Genomic DNA, 21,388 nt, shown 5'->3' with positions numbered 1-21,388 from the left:
TAATGGTCATTTCAAAAATAGAATAGAGCTGATAATGGCTGTGAGGAGTCATGGAAAATAAATTTCAAGGATGATTACTCAAATTTTTTTCTTGGGAAACTGAGGGACTCACAATGGTATCAATCAAGATGAGTAATCCAGGAAGAGGCAGAATAGAGAAGGCGAAAAGAAAAGGTTTTTCAGGCTGTAATAATATAGCCCAGAAGAAAAGTCTTATGTTACAGATGTAGCATTTACGGCTGGAGTTGTAGTCCTAGTAGGGACTGGAAGACTTGCCATCCTTTGACATTGTTGATGGAATTGAGGGATGATATGACAAATGTGGCATAGTAGCAGCTTGTACTAAGGATTTGGATCCATATTGAAAAGGTAAGGGATCCTCAAAGAGTCACTGATCCTTGTGTGACATTTACCCATTCTCTCTAGCTTCTATTAGCAGTCTGTTGGCATTCCCACACTGATACATACAGAGCTCTTTGCCTTTTCGGTCTCATTGCACAAACACTGAATCACTGTCTGTGCTCTGGAAAGAAGAAACCAATGTTCTGGGTTTTGATTTTTAAAATTTGTTGCATTTAAAGCAGAGAGGGGTTAGAGTACTTACCTAGGAGTTGAAGCGTTTTGGTTCTTGCCCTGGTTTCTCAAGTTAGGTAGCCTTTCTTTTTTCCTTCCTTCTTTCTGTCCTTTTTTTATACTTTGGTTTCCTCCTCTACAATGCGGTGATGGGTGGTGGTGATGGTGGTAGCATTTTGGCTGTCTTCCAGGAATCAAATATAAGGATCAACTGGGATGATCCTGGGATGGTGGTTATAGACTCTGTTGTGTTGTTATTTATTTAAAGCACAGTAGCAGCAAATATTATCCAATGGAATTATTTGGTGTTTCATACAGAGTGCTCCGTGATGCCTGGATAAGACAACCACACTTCTGTCCACTTCTATCTGTGTAAAATGGGAAAGAGATTGAGAGCAGAGACCCTGGAGCACATTGTCCGAAGTACAAGTCCCATGATCATAGCCAAGTGATGGGAACTCTTTAAACCTACTTCATTATCGATAAAAGAGAAATAGCAATTCTTCCTTCACAAAGTTGCTATGATAAAGCAGATGATCTAAGTATTGAGGATATTGATTTACTCCATCATGCATGGGTATAAGAAATGTCATATTGTTTTTCTAAATAAAAATTAAATCTCACTCTAAACACTCATTCACCAGGATAGTGAGACAGTCATTATCATTCATATTTGTTCTCCTCTGCCTCTAGCCACAGATAAATGTTGTCTAAGAGTTTGAATCTTATTTTGTGGCTGCAAAGAATAAAAGCCTTAACTCATGGACTCATTGTGGTGTTATTTAGATGCTCAGTGTCTAGGTCTATATGATCCATTCAAATATGAGAGGCTCTGCTATTTCTTTTTTTAAAAATTATTTATTTATTTATTTATTTTTGGCTGCATTGGGTCTTCGTTTCTGCTCGCGGTCTTTCTCTAGTTACAGAGAGCGTGGGCCACTCCTCGTTGCAGTATGCAGGCCTCTCATTGCGGTGGCCTCTCTTGCTGCGAAGCATGGGCTCTAGTTGCGTGGGCTCTAGTAGTTGTGGCCCACGGGCCCAGTTGCCCCGCGGCATGCGGGAGCCTCCCAGACCAGTGATCGAACCCGTGTTCCCTGCACTGGCAGGCGGATTCCCAACCACTGCGCCACCAGGGAAACCCGAGAGGCTCTGCTATTTCTGTATCAAGCTTGGTTATGGGGGTCTTTGTGAAGGCTGAGAGCTTAGGCATTTAGTGGCCCTAGGTATGGCAGGCACCATTCCCCTCCCCGGTCCTGACACAGAGCTAGTAAATGTGTAATACATTTTCTGAGCGAGTTAAAACTGAGTTGGGTGTGAATCTTTACTATGTACAAAATCAGCGGAAGCCTCCAGTCCCTCCCCAGGCTTGGGGAATCTCCCCCTTCCTTGAATTCACAATATTTGACCTCTATCCCTCCATGCTTCTTCCACTCAATCTTGGGCATTTCCCACATCATTTTACCTCACAGGGTCTTTATAAATAGTGCTGCTATCTCTTTCTGGGTGTGTGGTGAAAAATATCTTTATTCTATTTAGTGTTGCCATGTTGAATCCCTGTTTGATGCATGTCAATTGCTTATCGTACTGCTTGGAACAGGATAAGTGCTCAGTTAATGATAGTTGTGATAGACGACTTCCGTCTCTTCCTTAAACTCTACACTCCTGCTCTGTGTCTCAGGACGCAGACACATAGGACAAGTCATTGAGTTTCATGCTTTCAGTCTCCTGGGTGGGTTTGGTCAATAGAGGAGACCAGAGAGAGGAAGAGGAGCTAGGTCGAGGTATTTATTTCCCTGGCTCTTCCCTGCAGAATTATAGTGCACTGGCTGCCTTGCTCTCTGAAGGGCAAGGTAGCCCATGCTTCACAGCCTTTTCTCTCCTTCCCTTGACTCTTCATGGTAGGTATGGTAACAGTTCCCACTGTTCCTAGCCTGCAGGTACTACCCCATCTTTTGATGCTTTTCCTCAATCAGATCCACACCATTGGTAAACAGCTCCCACCCTCATTCTTCCTAATAGAATCCTGATTTTTTTCAAGCATTAGGTTCCCAAGTGCTTCATGGGTTACTTTCTAAACTTAGAGGGATGAATGTTGAAGCCAATCATGATAATTTCATTCCCATGTTTGCAAAAGACATGAACATGTGGTAACACCCCAGCCAATGAAATAGAAAAAGAAGTCTTCTGGGATCACCTTGGAAAGTTTTTCTTGTCCTTAAAAAGGGATGCCTAATAAAAATGTAGGTTTTTAAATCTTTGAATATTGTTGTGTAAGGCTGTGATACTTGGTGCCACTGCAGCCATATAGTGACCATGAGCAAAATCCAAGAGAATCATAGAGAAAATTGAGATCATTGAGTTGCTGAATTAAGTCCAGAACAACCTACTGCCAAACACTTGTTCTGTGATGTAATTAATTTTCTATAATTTAAATAACTTCAGTTGGAGTTTTATGTTACTCATAGCCAAAAAAGTCTTGACTGATTAGTCCCTATCACTATGCACACTTGTTTACCATTAATGCAAATGTACTGTTGATAGAAAAATAATTATTCCAAGTGCTCAGTAGCTGCTTTTTTTGTTTTCTATTTCACTGTATATTTTAAAGTTAAGACCAAATAAAAAAAGAACACAAATCTGTATAAGATAAAGATATCTAGCAATATAAATTTCTGTATCATCTGGGAATGACACACTTCTGAAATGAAAGTGGTAGGAAGTGGGAAAATCTACAATTTCAACATATATTGGAACAAACAACAAAGTAACCTCTGTTAGATTAAAGAAAAAAAAATGCCACCATGCTTTCTTAAAATTTCAATTTTACTGTGGAAATTATGAAGTCTGGAAAGGAAAAGCTATTTCTTTATAGGTTAAATAAAGAGTGGACAGTTTTGAAGACTCAGGTAACCTGTAGTAAAAGTCATTCTACCAATGATAAATTTGTAATTTTCCAAGTGCTTGAGAAAATTCCAGTACTATTATTATCTTGATGTAAGTATTTGTTTAATATACTTGCTGCATGAAAAGAGAGACAGAAGCTGGGAGTGATAAGTTTTCATTCTCAGGGACAGGTCAGAGGTAATGAAGTCATACAGCTGGATTTTCCAGGAAAGACCCTATTTCTAATATGGATTGATTCATTCAGTTCTACAGCAGTGACTCAAGCATTGCAGAGTGTAAAGACCATAAGTCATATGACTCATCCTTTCCATGGTTTATTTCCAGAAACACTATCCGTTGCCCAGAAATAAGTATAATTTTGTAAATCTCTTACTTTCCCCCAAGTTCTTTATGATTGATTTCCTTCTTTCCAGTGCATTTGACCTACAGAGAGAGAAAGCACGGAACAGATACCTAGAGATGGGGAAAATCTGCTCTCAACATTTATGTTTTTTCTGCCTTCCGTTTCCCTCCTCTTCACCCCTTATTTTCAACTTTAGGTGCCAACTCAGATACCGTCCTCCCACAGACCTAGACTGGGGAGGGGAGCAAGGTAGGGGCAGATGTTGGCTCTAAGAAATAGCCACCTTTTCTTCTATGACTCTGATACAACATTCTTATTAATACCAAAGTAAAAAAAAGAAAAAAAGGACTACACATATTATCCAATTTTTCTGTGTAAATCCAAAAAGACATTATTATTGACTGGGTTCTGTATCAAGTCAGGCAAGTTATCCACCAATGGGCTGAAGATAATAAACTTTTTTGGGCATCAGTATACCATACAATAATCTCACCATTCCCTAGAGCCACAGAGAAATTCATTTACCTCGCATAGGTGAACTTTTCTCGTCCCCAAAGAGCATTTTGTTCATCTTAGCTCAGTACAAGATCAGATCCATTGTCAGCAGTAACAATTTGTACTATGTTCTTCTCCGCTGGGCTCAAACTTAAAGCATCCCTGAGCGGAAAATAAATAGCAATAGCTGTATCTCAATTTTTACACGAGTGTGGGTGGAGAGAGAAACTTAGAGAGATTAAGATCTTTACCTGAAATCATAGGTCCATCCAATCGATGATAAGACAGGAAACTGAAGCTAGGCCTCAAAAAAACTAATCCACTTATTTCCTAAGATATGCTGTTTTTTTATTTTGTTGTAGATAGATGATAATCCTTCCCTCCCGATAACTCACACAAAGACAGTGAAGAGCCTCTTGGCTTTTGAAAAGAATTTTATTTTTGCTGAATTTTGGGACTGGCCTTGCCTGGCTCTCTATTCATGTTAGAGAAAAAGTCAAAGAACATTATTTTTCTATTAAAGCAAAGGTTTATACATTAACTCTGAGCTTCAGGACACCACATAGGGCTGAAGATAGAAGTTGGAGTGACAGTGACACAGAAATGAATTGAAATTGCCACTGACAATAAAGCAGGAGGCAGTGGTAGGCAGTGAAGTCTTGTCCCTGAAAATTTCACAGCATTGCTGTTGCTGAAGGGAACAGTAATTTAAGACAGTTATGGACCTAAAAAAAAAAAAAAAAGCAATAATGTTGAAGTCAGACCCAGTCTGTACGGGGTGGATATTATTTGGTTTAAAACAGTGCAGAGTGCATTTATGACTTTGGTAAAAAAAGAGAGGCTGACCTTGATGCAGTGAAAATTTGAAATGGGATTAGAGGGCCTTGGTCTTGGATTGCTGCTAAAGACAGGAGAACAACAGTAAAAGAATGTCCTGGCACTAAATAGGCACATGTGTGTGCAGTTCCATCCACTCAAGGCTTAGAATCAGCAGACGCTTGCATTTTAAGGATATATTTGAAAAGCTCTAAGAAGACAGAAGTGGCACTCTGGGAGCATATATACGTATGTTCCTAGTCTCACTGAGGGAGAACCCTGTATTATATAGGAAGTTGGTTGTAGAACAAAGAATCTGGATGGACCCAGAGGGTGTTATGCTAAGTGAAATAAATCAGACAGAGAAAGACAAATATTGTATGATTTCACTTATATGTGGAATCTAAAAAACAAAACAAATAAACAAACATAACAAAACAGAAACAGTTATGGATACCGAGAACAAACAGGTTGTTGCCATAGGAGAGGCGGTGGATGGAGGTGAGAAATAGGTGAGGGAGATTAAGAGGTACCAACTTTCAGTTGCAAAATAAATGTCATGCATATGAAATGTACAGTGTGGGAAATATAGTCAATAACTATGTAATATCTTTGTATGGTGACATATCTTATTAGGCTTATCGTGGTGATGATTTTAAAGTGTATAAAAATATTGAATCACTATGCTGTGTAACTGGAACTAACAGTGTTGTAGGTCTATACTTCAAAAACAAACAATCTCATAGAAAAAGAGATCAGATTAGTAGTTATCAGAGATGAGGTAGTGTAGGTGAGAGGGAGAATTGGATGAAGGAGTCAAAATGTACAAACTTCCAGTTATAAGATAAATAGGTACTAGTGATGTAATGTACAACATGATAAATATATTTAACTCTGCTCTATGTTACATATGAAAGTTGTTAAGAGAGTAAGCCCTAGGAGTTCTCATCACAAGGACATTTTTTTTCTATTTCTTTAATTTTGTATCTATATGAGATGGTGGATGTTCACTAAACTTATTGTGGTCATCATTTCATGGTGTATGTAAGTCAAATCATTATGTTGTGATACCTTAAATGTGCACAGTGCTCTATGTCAATTATATCTCAATAAAACCAGAAGAAAAAAATTAGGATGACATCATGTGTGCATCCAAGTCCTGGCTCTCCCCCTTACTGTCTATGTTATTCTGGGCAAGTTATATTCTTTCTCTGATTTTCAATTTGTAATCTATAATATGGGATTATAATTATATTTAGTTTATAAGATTAAGGGGTTGAATGAAAGAAATTGAGGATGTTTTGCCAATATCAAGCACTATATAAATGCTCCAAAATGCACCTACTAGGTTGGACTCCCCCTTCTAAATATACATGGATAGTTTCACATTGGCATTTTATATCAGTTACTACCAAGGTCTTGGACAAAATTGCAAAGGAGGCAAAATTTGCACCTTCCTAGTTTCCATATGAAAACCTTGTCCATTCATTTCTTCTTTACCCCTGTTATACAGAGAGCCACCTCAGAACAGAGGAGAATTGAGAGGATGGTGAAGTGGGTGGGGCAAAGATTACAACATGTAGGCTCAGTGTCTAGGGTGTATAGAAATTCAAGAACTATTATATAGTTTGAGACCTGAAAAAAACAATTTCGGCTCCAAATTCAACTCAGCCCAGCTTACGTGGAATTACTATATCACACATTTATTGTGATGTGAGCATATTTTAATATGTTTGATATTATGTCTATTATATGCCTAGAATCTTAGAAGAGCTTAAAAGGGCCTGGTGGAGATGGCAAGGAAAGACTTGTTCACTACAGGTAAACTAGCATTTGGAAGCTGAGTTAGCAAAGAAAATGGACACAAATGTCCAGCTAGAACAAGATGTGTGTGTGTGTGTGTGTGTGTGTGTGTGTGGTGAGGGATGAAGTGAGCAGGCATATCCTCCAGCTACTGCTAAATATCCTTAGCAGTAGCTGGAGGGTATTTTCAAAATTCACGTATTTCTGTCTCTTATTACAGAACATACAGTGAAATGTGGGGAGTGACATTCTAGGCTATGACAGTTTTTGCTCCTCAGTGTATTCCCAGCTCCAGCAAAGGTCCTAGCACATATTAGGCACTCAATAAATGTTGAGTGAATAAAGAGCCATCTAAGTCAGGGAGTACCCAGTGGTGCCAGAGAAGGCAGGGGGAGGGTAGTGTCAGGTGCTTTGAATCAGGCATTAGGCAATGACTGGCCTGAAAGTTACCCCAACTGAGGTGATGCAGCAGGAGAAATTGAATTTCTGCAAGGGACCCTAAATAATAATAATAACATCATAAATAATGATATTATGAGTTTACTCTCTGCCAGGTGTTATAGCAGAGAGACATTCATTATCACGTTAGCGCTATACTGTAGGCACTATTGCCATAGCCATGTTATGGACAAAGACTTAGAGAACTCATGTTATTACCTAAGATCCCAGCATGTGGCAGAACTGGGACTGAAACTCAGGGTGTTCAGGCTTCAGAACTGAGAGCTCTTAATGACTACACTGTAGGAATCCTCAAGGAATCCAGCAAGAGGAAAACAGCCTCAATATGAAGGAGCTCAGATGGAGTCCTGGTTATTAAGGCAGGAAACTGATCTGAAGGGAAGAAAACAGAAACCAATTTCCTTAAATAGGAGGTTAAGGTGGAGATTAAGATATGGGGGCAAGAAAGGAGCCTGATTTCTTGAGCTGTGACACAGGACCTAGGTTGTGCTGGAGCAGGACTGGGGTGATTCCAAAGTTCAGACTAGAGGTCTTAGGTAGGAGAACAGGGCCACAGCTGTAGAGATAAAGGAGCACTGGATCTCACAGTTAACATACTCGTGCCCATTCAAGTTGTAGACATTCTTCACCGTATTGGAACCTGCCCTTTCTAAGTCTGGTCATCTCTCTCTCTCCTTACAGGGGAGTCTTTCTCTAAATAGGTCTATATGGTGGTTCTTGGCCATAATTGGTCATTAGAAGCACCTGAGGAGCTCATAAAACTATCCATGTGTGGGCTTCACCTCACACAGGTAAAATCGGACTCTCTGGAATCACTATTTCTAAAAATTCCTACAGTCGAGTCTACTGTGCAGCCAAAGTTGAGAACCATTGTTGTAGATCAACATTTATGATTAAACTAACCACTATTAATGTAAATTTGGCTTATAGGTATTAAGTGACATTAATGTATATATTTGAACATTTATGTATACTTTGAAAGAAATTTTTGGGTTACAAGTGAAGTCAAATTCATAACAGTAAATTTTTAAAATGCAAAAATATAAAAAGAAAACGGGAGTTACCAATGATAATTACTGTCCATTTTAATAACATGTACTGAATTTAGTTTTAATTTAATTTAACAGAAGTAAAATAAATGAAACCCAAAGATTTGCTGAACTGCACATAAATGTTTCTTCACAAGAAAAGATACTTATCATTTCTTGACAATGTGATAGAAACCTGAAAGGCTCACAGAACAATAGCCAAAAGTACTAGCTAAAAGCCCTTTTGAATGCATAGAAGAATGCCTGAGAAATTAATAGAAATCACCAGAAATAAAAAGTGAAAGGAAAGCTGAGTGTTAGGCTAGTGTTAATGCTAAGGCTGCAGTTGGAGCAGAATTGGGTTATAATGGCCCAACTTCTAATGGAGAAAAAGTCCTAGGTCTGTGCAAGATGAAGGCTTGGAACTGAGACTCTTAATAAAACCAGGTATGTGAAAGCCTTTATCCTCAGTGAAAAAGAGCCTTTATCTTCAGTGAAAAGGTGAGTTAGGAAAAACAAGAACAAAAACAAAACAAAACAAAACAAAACAAAAACAAGTTGGCTCTGTTAACCTGGGCTCAAGGTAGAAGAAATTTCTTCTCTGACAGTTTGTATCTAAGACCCAATCCATTGGACACAATTTATGTGCCTTCTCAGATCTGGTTGGACTTTCACATCTCTGGAGACCTTAGCTGTTTCCTCATGGGGATCCCCAGCTGTTGCCTCTGTTGTATTAGCTGCAGTTATCACCACCTTATCTGTTAATGGTTTCTATACTTTCCACAGGAGCTGTAGCAGTTCTGGAGACCAGGCGCAACCCAACTGCACTCAAGAAAATGCCGTGGATCGATTCAAATAAGGCATTGTGCTGCATTATTTGGAAAATTCAAGTTAAAAATGACTATAATTTGACTTTTGGTTCATAACACTGACAAAGCTAGTAGAGACAAAGAACAAATCTTCAGAAAAAAAAAAGAACCCATAACTTATGTATTATAAGACTCTCATAGATAAAGCATGCAAAACATAAAGTTACAGTTCAAAAAATAACAAGGAAAATGCACACACACACATAAATAAGTCAACAAAAATCATGAATCAGGAGGGAAAAACAAAATTGAAACAACACAGGGGACATATCCTTCAAGAGTTCCACAGAATGAGCATATCAAATGGTGAATATAAGGTAAAATTTTGAGTTCCTCCCAGAAGCAGACTCTAAGGGAAGGGCTCAAATGAAAGTAGTTTATGTAGTAAATGGCCCCAGGATATACCAGTAAAGGACTGGGAAAATTAGGTGCAAAGGGGAAAGAAGCCAGCAGACAAGGTGATACTAAACCAGTTTCTACTTTGGGCAAGTGGATCCAGTGTCACTCTGCCAGATGGTGTAGAACATACCTCAGAATTATCCCAAATGAGAGACAAGGAAGATGAGGATATTTAGACTTTTACTTCCTTTCCATCACTGGAAGAAAGATGCTTCTGGGACCATTAACTCTTCCATCCTTTGGATTTGCCTTGTGCATGGGCTGAGTGTGTTCCTAGGGTCAGGAAAAATTAAACAGACAGAGCTGCTGGTTTCCAGCAACAGACTCTGCCTTGTAGAGGTGAATGTCAAAGGGTTGTGAACAGGAATATCAGGATTTGACTGCTAAGAATGTTTAAAGAAATAAAGCCTGTAATAAGAATATTTAAACAACAGTGTGGTATCATTAAGAAAGTGACCAGGCAGATTTTAAAATAAACTGAATAAAACTTTGAGGGAAAAAGAAATCCAGATATCAAAGTCCAAGTGGATGAGTTAATTGAATTAGAGACAGCTACAGAGACATTTAGTGAAATCAAATAAATATTTAAAAAATTATGCAAAGTGCAACGCAGAGGAAATAAATGCTAGAAAATATGAAAGTCCAGAGTAAAAAGTTTTAAAATATATTTAAATGGAATCCAAAATAATAGAGAAAATGGGATAGAGGAAATATTCCAAGAGATAATGGCTGATAATTTTCCAGAATTGTTACAAGATATAAAACTTCAGAATCAACAATCCTCCCAAAGTCTCAAACAGAAACAAGAAATCCACTTATTAATACACAATTAGGCATATCCCAGTAACCACAGAGCATTGGAGACAAATGGGAAGTGTTACAGGCAGTCAGAGAAAGGAAAACTAGAACAGATTTCTCAAGAGCCAAAAAGGACAGAAGTATAATGTCTTCAAAATTCTTGCAGAACTTGCTGGCTACCTAAAATTGAATTCTCAACGAAACTATTATTCAAAAAAAGAATAAAAACAAGATGTTTTCAGATGAACAAAAATGAGAGTTTTCCACCAACAGAGTTGGTTGTACTTCACCAAAGACATTTCTAAGATACTCCAAGAAGATGGAAATAGACCCCAGAATGAAGGTTTTTTTAGATCAGAGATCAAGAAACTAAGGCCTGCCCTCTAAATCCAGCCTGCAGCCTGGTTTTATAAGGCCTGAGAGCTAAGAATGTTTTTTTGTTTTTTTGATAGATTTATATATATATATATATTTTTTTAACGTTTTTATTGGAGTATAATTGCTTTACAATGGTGTGTTAGTTTCTGCTTTATAACAAACTGAATCAGTTATACATATACATATGTCCCCATAACTCTTCCCTCTTGCGTCTCCCTCCCTTCCACCCTCCCTATCCCACACTTCTAGCTGGTCACAAAACACCGAGCTGATCTCCCTGTGCTATGCGGCTGCTTCCCACTAACTATCTATTTTACATTTGGTAGTGTATATATGTCCACATATATACTACCATTCTCTCACTTTGTCCCAGATTTATATTTTATAACAGCATTAGTTTTACAGAAAAATTGAGCAGATAGTACACAGTTTCCATATACATTCTACTCTTCCCCACCTTCACCCCAGTTTCCCTTATTATTAACATCTTACATGAGTATGTTTGTCAAGATTGATAAACAAATATTGATACATTGTACACATACATATATATAAACATATATACACATAAACAGATTAGTAGGTGCACACATACACATACACGCATAAGTGTATACCCATACATATACAAATGAACGCCCACATCATTGATTGTTATGTCTTCTTGGAAAACTGACCCCTGTTTATTCCCAGAATAGTAGTTTCCCTTGAGGGCAGGGCTTTTGTTATGCAGAGCAGAAGGTTCTGGGTGTATTTCAAAAGGCTACAAAAGGGGGAATTTCCCTCCCCCCTTCCCAAAGCAGAAGGGGATTTTTCCCTCTGATAAGAGCTCCTGGAACTAGAACTCTTGAAAGTGCAGGGACCTCCTTATGATGGGGCCTTTAGGAGTTTTTAACTCTCAAGTTAGCCTACACTCAGCCTTCAGCAATTTATCGATTGCCATCTAAGTGTTCCTACATATACATATGTATATATATATATATAACATAATTATATAACATATATAACACATATAATACCAGTTACTGGCTTCAGCTCCTGGTAAGCTGTATTGTGTTAAGCCACTAACATATGGGGACTAGTTATAAAAGATAGTTTTACCTGAATACATATAACTTTCTAGCCATTGGTGGAGGGAAAATGGAATGTAAAATGCCTGATGGAGATTCAAAAGCAAGCAGGAAAGGAGTAGAGAAAAGAAAAGAAGCAAAGAAAAAGCAGGGTAAATATAAAGTAGTAGGACTAATTCAGAATGCACTAGTGATCACAATAAATGTCAGTAGAGTAAACATGCAAGTCAAAATAAGAATATTTTCAAGTTTGGATAAATAATAAAATCTCTATATATGCTCTTTTCAAACACAACATTAAACATTTTGACACATAATAGTGAAAAGTTAAAGGATAAATATTAGGCAAACACTAAACAAAATAATCTGGTGTAGGTGTGTAAATATATCCATCTCTCTTTATTAGACAAAATTGACTTCAAAATAACATTTTGGGGGGCTAAGGAATGTCAGTATTTAATGATAGAAGGTACAATTCTTACAGAAAGATGAAGAAAATCAGAATTTATAAACACCCAACACTATAATATTTATATATATATATTTATTTATCTATATGTATAATATATTGTAATACATATATAGCAAAACTGACCAAATTTTAAAGAGAAATTACTAAATTAACATTCATGATAGGAAGTTTTAAACTCATTCATAAGGCATGATAGAGATAGAGACAAAAACATTGCTAAGGACATGGAGGATTTGTACAACACGATTAGCAAGTCTGATGCAGTGGGCACATACACAGCTCTGTAATAGGGAGAAACAAATCTGATTCCATATTGAATCTGTTTCTTTTACTTTAACCTTTGTATTCTATTGCTTTTGCTACAACTTAATCACTAAAGGGATGCTGCCTATAACTTAAAGTATACATAATGGCCCATCTCTAGGAACACTGCCTCCCATGTCTGAACTAAAATACCTTTCAGCTCATAGGAAACATCCTAACCAGGCCCACCTATGAACGGCTGCAGGAAAGAAGGAATTAACACATCCCTTCTGGAGTTTGGCCGAAACCAGGAGATATTTGCAACAGCTTATCACCTTTTTAACTTTACCTCCTCACTTCCCTGCTCTTTGTAAAAGAAACTAGCATCCAAACCTTGGCAAGATGGTTCTTTGGGACACCAATCTACCATCTTCTTGGTCTGCTGGCTTCCTGAATAAAGTCACTACTTCTTGCCCTAACAATTTGTCTCTCCATTTTTTGACCTGTCGTGTGGCAAGTGGTACAAGCTTGGACTCAGTAACAGCTCTATATCCAACAATTAGAGAATGTACATCCTTCACAAATACACATGGGACATTTATAAGAAATGTCCATATTCTACGTCATTAAGCAGGTTCTTAAAAAAAAAATCAAAGAATTGATAAACAGATGATCTTTTCTGTTTATAGTTTATTTACTTTAGAAATCATTAAAAATGCTAATTTAAAAATGTATATGGAAATTATAATAAAAGACACTTGCAAATAATCTTTGGTTCTAAACAGGAATAATGATGGACATTAGAAAATATTTAGGACTGAAAATTGATGAAAACAATTCATCTAAAATTTAGGAGATGTAGGTAAAGCATTACTTAAAATAATTTTAACATTCTTATTCCTTATATTATTAAGTTTGAAAATTGATAACCTAAGTTTTCAACTTAAAGCAGTTAGAAAAAGAACAACAGAATAAAACCAAAGTAAGTTGGAAGAATGAAATAATAACAAGAGGAGAAATTAATTAAATAGAAAAAAAATAAAATAGAGAGGATCCACAGAGCCAAACACTCACTTTTTGAGAAGTCTAATAAAATAGGCACCCCCTGGTAAGATTGAGCACGGAAAAAAAGAGAGAGAGAGAGAGAGAATCTATCAAAGAAGAATATTAGCAGTGAAAAAAGTCATAACCCCATAAACAGAAAAAGATTTTTTTAAAAGAAGATATTATAAACAAGTCATTAAATTTGAAAACTTAAGACAAAATGTTCAATTTCTAGAAATATAACTAGCCAATAGTGATTCAGAAGAAATTAAAATCCTGACTAATCCTCAATGATCAAAGAAAATGAATATAATATTTAAGCCTCAGCCTCCCCCCTTGCATCAAAACTGGATATCTGAGGCAGTGAAATAACACAAAATTCCAATCAACGTCTTGGCTTTTTTTTTTTTTAACCTACTTAGAACTTGACAAAATGATTATAACATATATATTGAAGTCCAAAAGACTAAAATAGCCACAATAATTTGGAAGAAGTACAATATAAGGAGACCTCCTTCCATATACAAATACTTATTATAAACTGTAAGTAATATAAAGCTATAAACAATAAAGGCAGTGTGCATTGCTCCAGGAAAGAAAAATAGACCGATGGAACTGAACAGAGACTTGAAATAGATCAGTGCATGAATGGAAACCTTATATATGACAGAGGCAACATTGCCTACCAGTGGAGAAGGATAGGCTATTGATTAAATAGTATTTAGAACTTCGATTATCAATATAGAGAAAAAAAATGAGAATCCCTGTCTCTAACAAAAGACTATAAATAATACTGTGTGTGGGCTTCCCTGGTGGCACAGTGGTTGAGAATCTGCCTGCCAATGCAGGGGACACGGGTTCGAGCCCTGGTCTGGGAAGATCCCACATGCCGTGGAGCAACTAGGCCCGTGAGCCACAATTACTGAGCCTGCGCGTCTGGAGCCTGTGCTCCGCAACAAGAGAGGCCGCGACAGTGAGAGGCCCGCGCAGCGCAATGAAGAGTGGCCCCAGCTTGCTGCAGCTAGAGAAAGCCCTTGCATAGAAACGAAGACCCAACTCAGTCAAAAATAAATAAATAAATAATAAAAATAAAGGAATTCCTTTTAAAAAAATAATAATAATAATACTGTGTGGATTAAAGACCTAAATGTGGCAGCAACAGTTTAAAATGTTTTGGAGGAATTGTAAGAGACTATCTTTATAATTTCAGAATAAGGAAAGCAATAAATTTTAGTCAATTATTTGTTTACTTGGTATTATGAACTCAAACATTAGGATTGCCTAATAATTTTTACTAATATAATATCTGAACTGCTTTTTCTATGTTATGTATACAGAGCCTTGGTTGATCACACTTATTCATCCCTTGAATGGAATACTATTGTTCAATGAATCAATAACATTTCATAGCTCAAGTCAAGTAATTTTAAAACATAGTTTAAATAAGTGGAATTCTTTAAACCTCAGGTGTTGTATTTTTTCCTCTAAAGCATGGGGAAAATGAGTTTGAAATATGTATTCAACAAATAGGGGGGAAAAGGTTGTAGCATTTAGTTTTAACTTTTAAAAGAACAATAAAATATGTGTTTTAAGTGAGCTTATTTTAAAAAATAAAATTCATTGAATAAATCCTATGAGCAATAAGCTCAAATGTTTTTATGTCATATTCTAGATTTCGAGCAGAGTACTATAGAATATTTATATTGATGTGCATTACTCTTAATCCTCTTTGATTTAGTACCTCACATATAAAGACAAATTTGAAGATTGGCATGTAATGCTTTTCATATCATGTTTTTGCCAATGGAAACATGATGATTGTATATTTTTTATGTAATTGTTAATGACAAACTTAACTATAATATGATTTAAAAGTAAAATCTATCTTTATATAGTCTGTAGTTTTACAAACACAGGATTTTCTGTTCATTTGCACGCAAGAGGCAGCTATAAATACTTTGTACGTTTGAAGTGAGAAAACCAAGATGAGAGTGGAAGTCATAATTGTATTCCTTTTTCTTCTTATTTTAAGCAACAAAACAATTTCATTAATGTATTTATTTGGGGATAGCTTTATTCTACTAAGAATATTTTGGTAATTTAAAATTGCAAAAACTATATATCTTTTCATAGACTAATATGATGGATAATCATATTTCCACTAACGTTTTTATGTGGCTGTCTTAGGAACACTATTTCCTTAAAATACCTGCAGGATATCGGCTACATAAAGAAAGACAAGCAACTTTAAATGCTATTTATTCATCCACAAATAGAGGCTGTAGCATACAACACCACAGTTTTTGTTCTTTGATTAGCATGGGTGCTTCCGGTGACCCTTACTAATGTCTGCAAAGAATGTGAATGAAAGATGGGAATAGACAATATATTCAGTGCACTGACTTTCCCTCGTAACCTTCACCACCGCAGTTTCATGACTTTGCTCCATCATGAAGTATAGGGAAATAAAATACCACTTTTTTTTTTTCCCTTGGAAGGCTTTATTCTATTGTTTATTTTTGCTGTTGTTGATTTACAGGTGAAAAGTAATCTAAAGTAATTTTTAAGATTTCTGGTCTACATAGAATGATTTTGATACCATAGTATAGAATAGTGCCTGGAACCATTTTGAAGGATATTTTTTGTTACCTTCCTTGAATCTATTCTCCCCTTCTCCCCAGTTTTGTTTTTGTTTTTAACCAAGAGAATCTTTATATTTAGGGAGGAAATCTGCTCCCTCCTTTTTTCTAGCCATGCAGTTTGGGTGAAATTGAATACACGTCCTGCTTCAGGGGTGGCTCTTTGTTGTCTAAAATCAGAGTACAGACGGTCCTCGACTTACAATGGTTTGACTTAAGATTTTTTGGCTTTACGATGATGGTGCAAAAGTTATACACATTCGGTAGAAACCATACTTCAAATTGTGAATTTTGATCTTTTCCCAGGCCAGTCATATGTGGTACAATACTTCCTCATGTTGCTGGGAAGTATTGAGGGTAAAAAACCGATATACTTACCACCGTTCTGTACTCATAAAACCATTCTGTTTTTCACTCTCAGTACAGTATTCAATACATTACATGAGATGTTCATTATTTTATTATAAAATAGGCTTTGAGTTAGGTGATTTTGCCCACTGTAGGCTAATGTAAGTGTTGACCTGAAATAGATAGACTCTCATATATCTCTCCAGCAAAGATGGGTTCAGATAAGCAGAGAATTGCAATTTGGAGTCTGCAAAGATGGCAAACCACTTGCAAGCACCACTTGCTCCCCTCCCTCACATCTCTCCCCCCCCCCCCCCCCCCCCCCCCGCCACAAGGGAGGGAGAACACTTCTATAGAGGAGAAAAGGAAGTTGGGAGGGCCATAGTAAACAAAGAGTCCTTGACTTTTTATTGGCTGAGTCCTTTCCAGGATATAAGAGAAGTCTTTCTTCTTCCTTTTGTACGTGGGTAGGGCCTCAAGGCATGAAAGCTCCCCTTTCTGGTCTCCCAACTCTATTTAATTGAAGTTTCTGTTTATTAATTTTTACATAAGTTTTCTGACCATGTTTAAGATAGGCTAAGCTAAGCTATGATGTTTCCTAGGTTAGATGTATTAAATGCATTTCAACTTTGACATTTTCAAGTTATGATGGATGGGATGTAATCCCATCACAAATTAAGGAAGATCGGCATTGTAATCTTGTCACAGTGGTTGGATTAGGGAAGGACACTGTCACCTCTTTTTGTTTATTGCTATATTTAGTTTGCTAGCATTTTGTTGAGAATTTTTGCATCTATATTCATAGGGGATATTCATCTTTGGTTTGCTTTGCTTTTTAAAAAAAGAAACCAAAATGTTTAATTTTACTGAATAAAGAAAGTTTACTCAGGGTTTATGCAGATCATAAGAATGCTTAGATTATAACAGCTGAAAGATCCACAGCTGATTGGAAGGAAGGAATAAAGAAAGTAACTTATATTTTCACTGGCTAAACAAAAATCTAATTGCTATAGATGTCTTGTAAAATTTCCCAAAAAAGGTCTAGCCAAATTTATTTTCTAGTGGATTCTTTTTCCTTTTTTCAGGAATGAAAAATAAGATTCAATGTGTATATTATTGATTATAACTAATATCACAGCTTGAAAAAGTCATGACACAGAAGCATAAATATAATATTAAAAAGGCAAGATTTTCAAATTGTATTAAAGGTATATTAACCATAGTAACTGGAAAAGATATATTAAACTTAGCAGTGTACCACACAAGTTCGAAACAAAACTCATAGGGCAGACCAAAACTGATGCTAATTAAGGAAAATGGTCTGTTTTTTAGAAAGGGTGTCCAGACAGACACCACTACAAAGAAATGCCAACAGTAACTATTGGTCCCTTCTGTTCCTTAGTGAAGTGTCAAAGATAGAGTGACTGGGTTAACAGCTTAAGGTTTCTCCAAGCATCTGTAGTATTATCAGCACGGTCCAGGCCTTGGGAGTCCTGACACTTCAGGAGGTTTCTGGCCTTCTTGGGCAAGTCTGCACATTTGTGTTCCTGAAATAAATTCAAAGTCTTCATGGTGTTCAGAGTCATGGTAGTCTATATGCTTCTTTTTCTTGTCGTAAACTGTAACTTGAAGGGAAACTATTTCCAAGGTGATTAAGCCAAGGGCCATTGTTATCTCTTTGCTGTTATGAGTTGGCTCATAAAGACCCTTCCCTGTTTTCTGGATGAGACATGCCAGCAGAGTCTCACCCAACAGTATAAAAGTCGATTCCCGCGACCATCAGTGTTCTGCAATGCTACTGGACCTCAGTTGGTCCATGATGGGATATGGAAAGATGGCCACCACTGTTGTTTCAAGATTCAGGATTTCTTCCTCTAGCACTACAGCCTGTTGCTTCATGTGCCACTTCAAAGGAACATTATTATTTTTTGTCAGGCCACCAAGAGGGTGAAGGAGAAAGACAGGGCACCTGTAAGCCGCTCTCTAGAAGTTGCTTTTGATATCCTGTATTAATGGAGCATGTCCATTGTGGACTGAGTTTCATAATTAAATTCAAAGGCAGCATCAGCCTTCGTATCTTTAAACATCTGCTTTAGCTCAGTAGGAGTGAAACAATACTGATCAAGATCATCATTCTAATAAATTTGGTCAAAGACTTGAAGATTTCCTTCAATCAGCCAATCTCCTTGTTCCAAAACAAATCTCGATGTAGAGGTGGTCCTGAATGTTGTTCCTCACTGTCTAGCACAGCGTTCCTCCTTCCTGTGTTAAAAAAAAGCTCTGGATTTTGAAGAAGAAGAGCTGCACAGTGACCCTCCTACATCAGAGCAAAAGCTGTCCAGATGTCCAGCATTTACCTTCTTGAGTAGCTGTCAGAAATATAGGCACTGAAAAATTAATGATGTCTCCATCCAGAAGATAATCAAAATGAAGGCACTGCAAGTACTTCCCATTTCTGCTAAAGCCATTCAGTGAGATGCGCCAATCTTTTGCCAAAACCTGCACACACTGCACAACCACTTTATTAATTTTTAATGCTGATAATGTTTCTCCATCTGTTTTTGCCAAATGAACTTTATTTTCTGGCACACACAAGATGCCACAGGTACAATATCCCATTCCCAAAGAAGTTCCATAACTCTTACTGCACACAGCCATTTATGTCACAAGAGTCTGTTTTCAGCGTCAATTCAGGGGCTTTTGGTTTTGTATATTCAGAACCAAACCCAGTGAAACATTTAATTTCTCTAGCCCATGCTTTTTATTAGAGTCCTTTGATAACCTCTGCTCACAAACATGCAGAGGTGCATTTAACAAATACTTCAAAAAAAGGCAAACTTGTACCCTCCTGAATTTGCCTTGTATTATTGTGATCTTGAGTATAAGGCAATATAAAACTTGTAATGCACACTAAGCCAGCACCTGTAAACAGCTTAGCAACTTCTGCAACTCATCCAACATTCTCATCTCTGTTCAACACTAAAGCCAAGGTTTTTATTGAGACCTTGATGAACGTTGTCACCAACCAGAGTATAGCACGGATAACCTGGCAAACCAAGTATTCCTCCAAAGCCATGCTCACTGTGGTTTTTCCTGCTCCAGATAAGCCTGTTAGCCAAACTGTGCAACCAAAAAAGCCACCTCTGGTCTCTACCACCTGACCTCTTGTTCCTGCTGACATGGTGAGCTTGATAGGTGGCATTAGGTGCTCTCTGCCTTCCCCAGTTCTGCATGTTATTGCTCAGTATGTCTTTCTCGTACAGGTTCCCAAGGACCTTCATGGCTGTAGAGAGTGCACAGGGTGCCGGGGTTTTCAACCCCCAAAGGTTAGAAGGAGGAGGGGAGGCCTGTGGGGGTGGAGCAGAGCAGGAAGGTATGCTCTGACCTAGGCACTTTATGCTCTAGATTCTGGTTGTGTGGCTTGTTGGCTGTACCTCTGATATGGGTCAGGGCAGAGGTATATGGGATTTTTTTTTTTTTTTTCTTGTGATATCTTTGTCTGGTTTTGGTATCAGGGTAACACTGGCCTCATAGAATGGGTTTGAAAATGTTCCCTCTTCCTTTATGTTTTGGAAAAGTTTGTGAAGGATTGGTATTAATTCCCATTTAAATGTTTGATAGAATTCATCAGTCAATCTATCTGGTTCTGAGCTTTGCTTTGTGGGAAGTTTTAAAATTACTATTTCATTCTCTTTGTTAGAGGTCTACTCAAATTTTCTATTTCTTCTTCAGTCAGTTTTGGTAATTTGTGTTTCTAGGAATTTTTCCATTTCCTCTAAATTATCTAATTTATTGACATAAAATTGTTTATAGTATTTCCATGTGATACTTTTTATTTCTGTAAGTTTGGTAGTGATGTCACCTTTTAATCACTATCCTGTAAAGGTAATCATTACCATGCCTTATAGGGTAAACACTTCCTTAAGCCTATATTCCTAAACACTATAGTTTTAATTGTTCTCTGAATTCCACACAAATGAAATCATATGCAATATATTCTTGTCTGGCTTCTCTTGCTTTATTTTATGTTTGTAAATTTATCCCTGTACCTTTAGTTTGTTCATTTCATTGCTGTGTACTATTCCATTGAATGAATACAGGCATACCTCATTTTATTGTGCTTCACAGATATTGCAGTTTTTAGAAATTAATGGTTTGTGGCCCTGTGTCCAGCAAGTCTGCAGGTGTCATTTTTCCAAAAGCATTTGCTCACTTCATGTCTCTGTGTCACATTTTGGTAATTCTCACATTTCAAATCCTCCACCAGCAAAAAGATTATGACTTGCTGAAGGCTCAGATGATGGTTTTCATGTTTTAGCAATAAAGTATTTCTAAATTAAGATTTTTACATTGTTTTTTCAGACCTAATGCTATTGCACACTTAATAGACTATAGTATAGTGTAAACATAACTTTTATACATACTAGAAAACCAGAACTTTCGTGTGACTTGCTTTATTGTGATATTCACTCCGTTACAGTGGTCTGGAATCAAACCCACAGTACCTCCCAGGTATGCTTGTATACAACAATTTATTTATTCACTGACATTTGGTTATTTCTTGTTTTTGGAATATTATAAAAATTGCTGCTGTTAATGTTCTTGAACATGTATTTTGTTTCTTACAAACATGCAATTATGTTGGATTATACATAGGAGTGATCTGCTGAGACACAGGATTTATGTCTGCTCAATTTTAGTTGATAA

General features: G+C 37.0%; 1 pseudogene; it reads right to left on the bottom strand.

Moving 5' to 3' along the window:
* Positions 1 to 19,366: 19,366 nt before the first annotated feature.
* Positions 19,367 to 19,962, bottom strand: LOC132350802 (bifunctional 3'-phosphoadenosine 5'-phosphosulfate synthase 1-like; annotated as a pseudogene).
* Between the last annotated feature and the right edge of the window lie 1,426 nt (positions 19,963 to 21,388).

The sequence above is a fragment of the Balaenoptera ricei genome, chromosome 1, assembly GCF_028023285.1.
Source record: "Balaenoptera ricei isolate mBalRic1 chromosome 1, mBalRic1.hap2, whole genome shotgun sequence".
NCBI lineage: Eukaryota > Metazoa > Chordata > Mammalia > Artiodactyla > Balaenopteridae > Balaenoptera > Balaenoptera ricei.
Note: the sequence above shows the minus strand (reverse complement) of the source record. Positions and strands in the feature narration are given on the sequence as shown.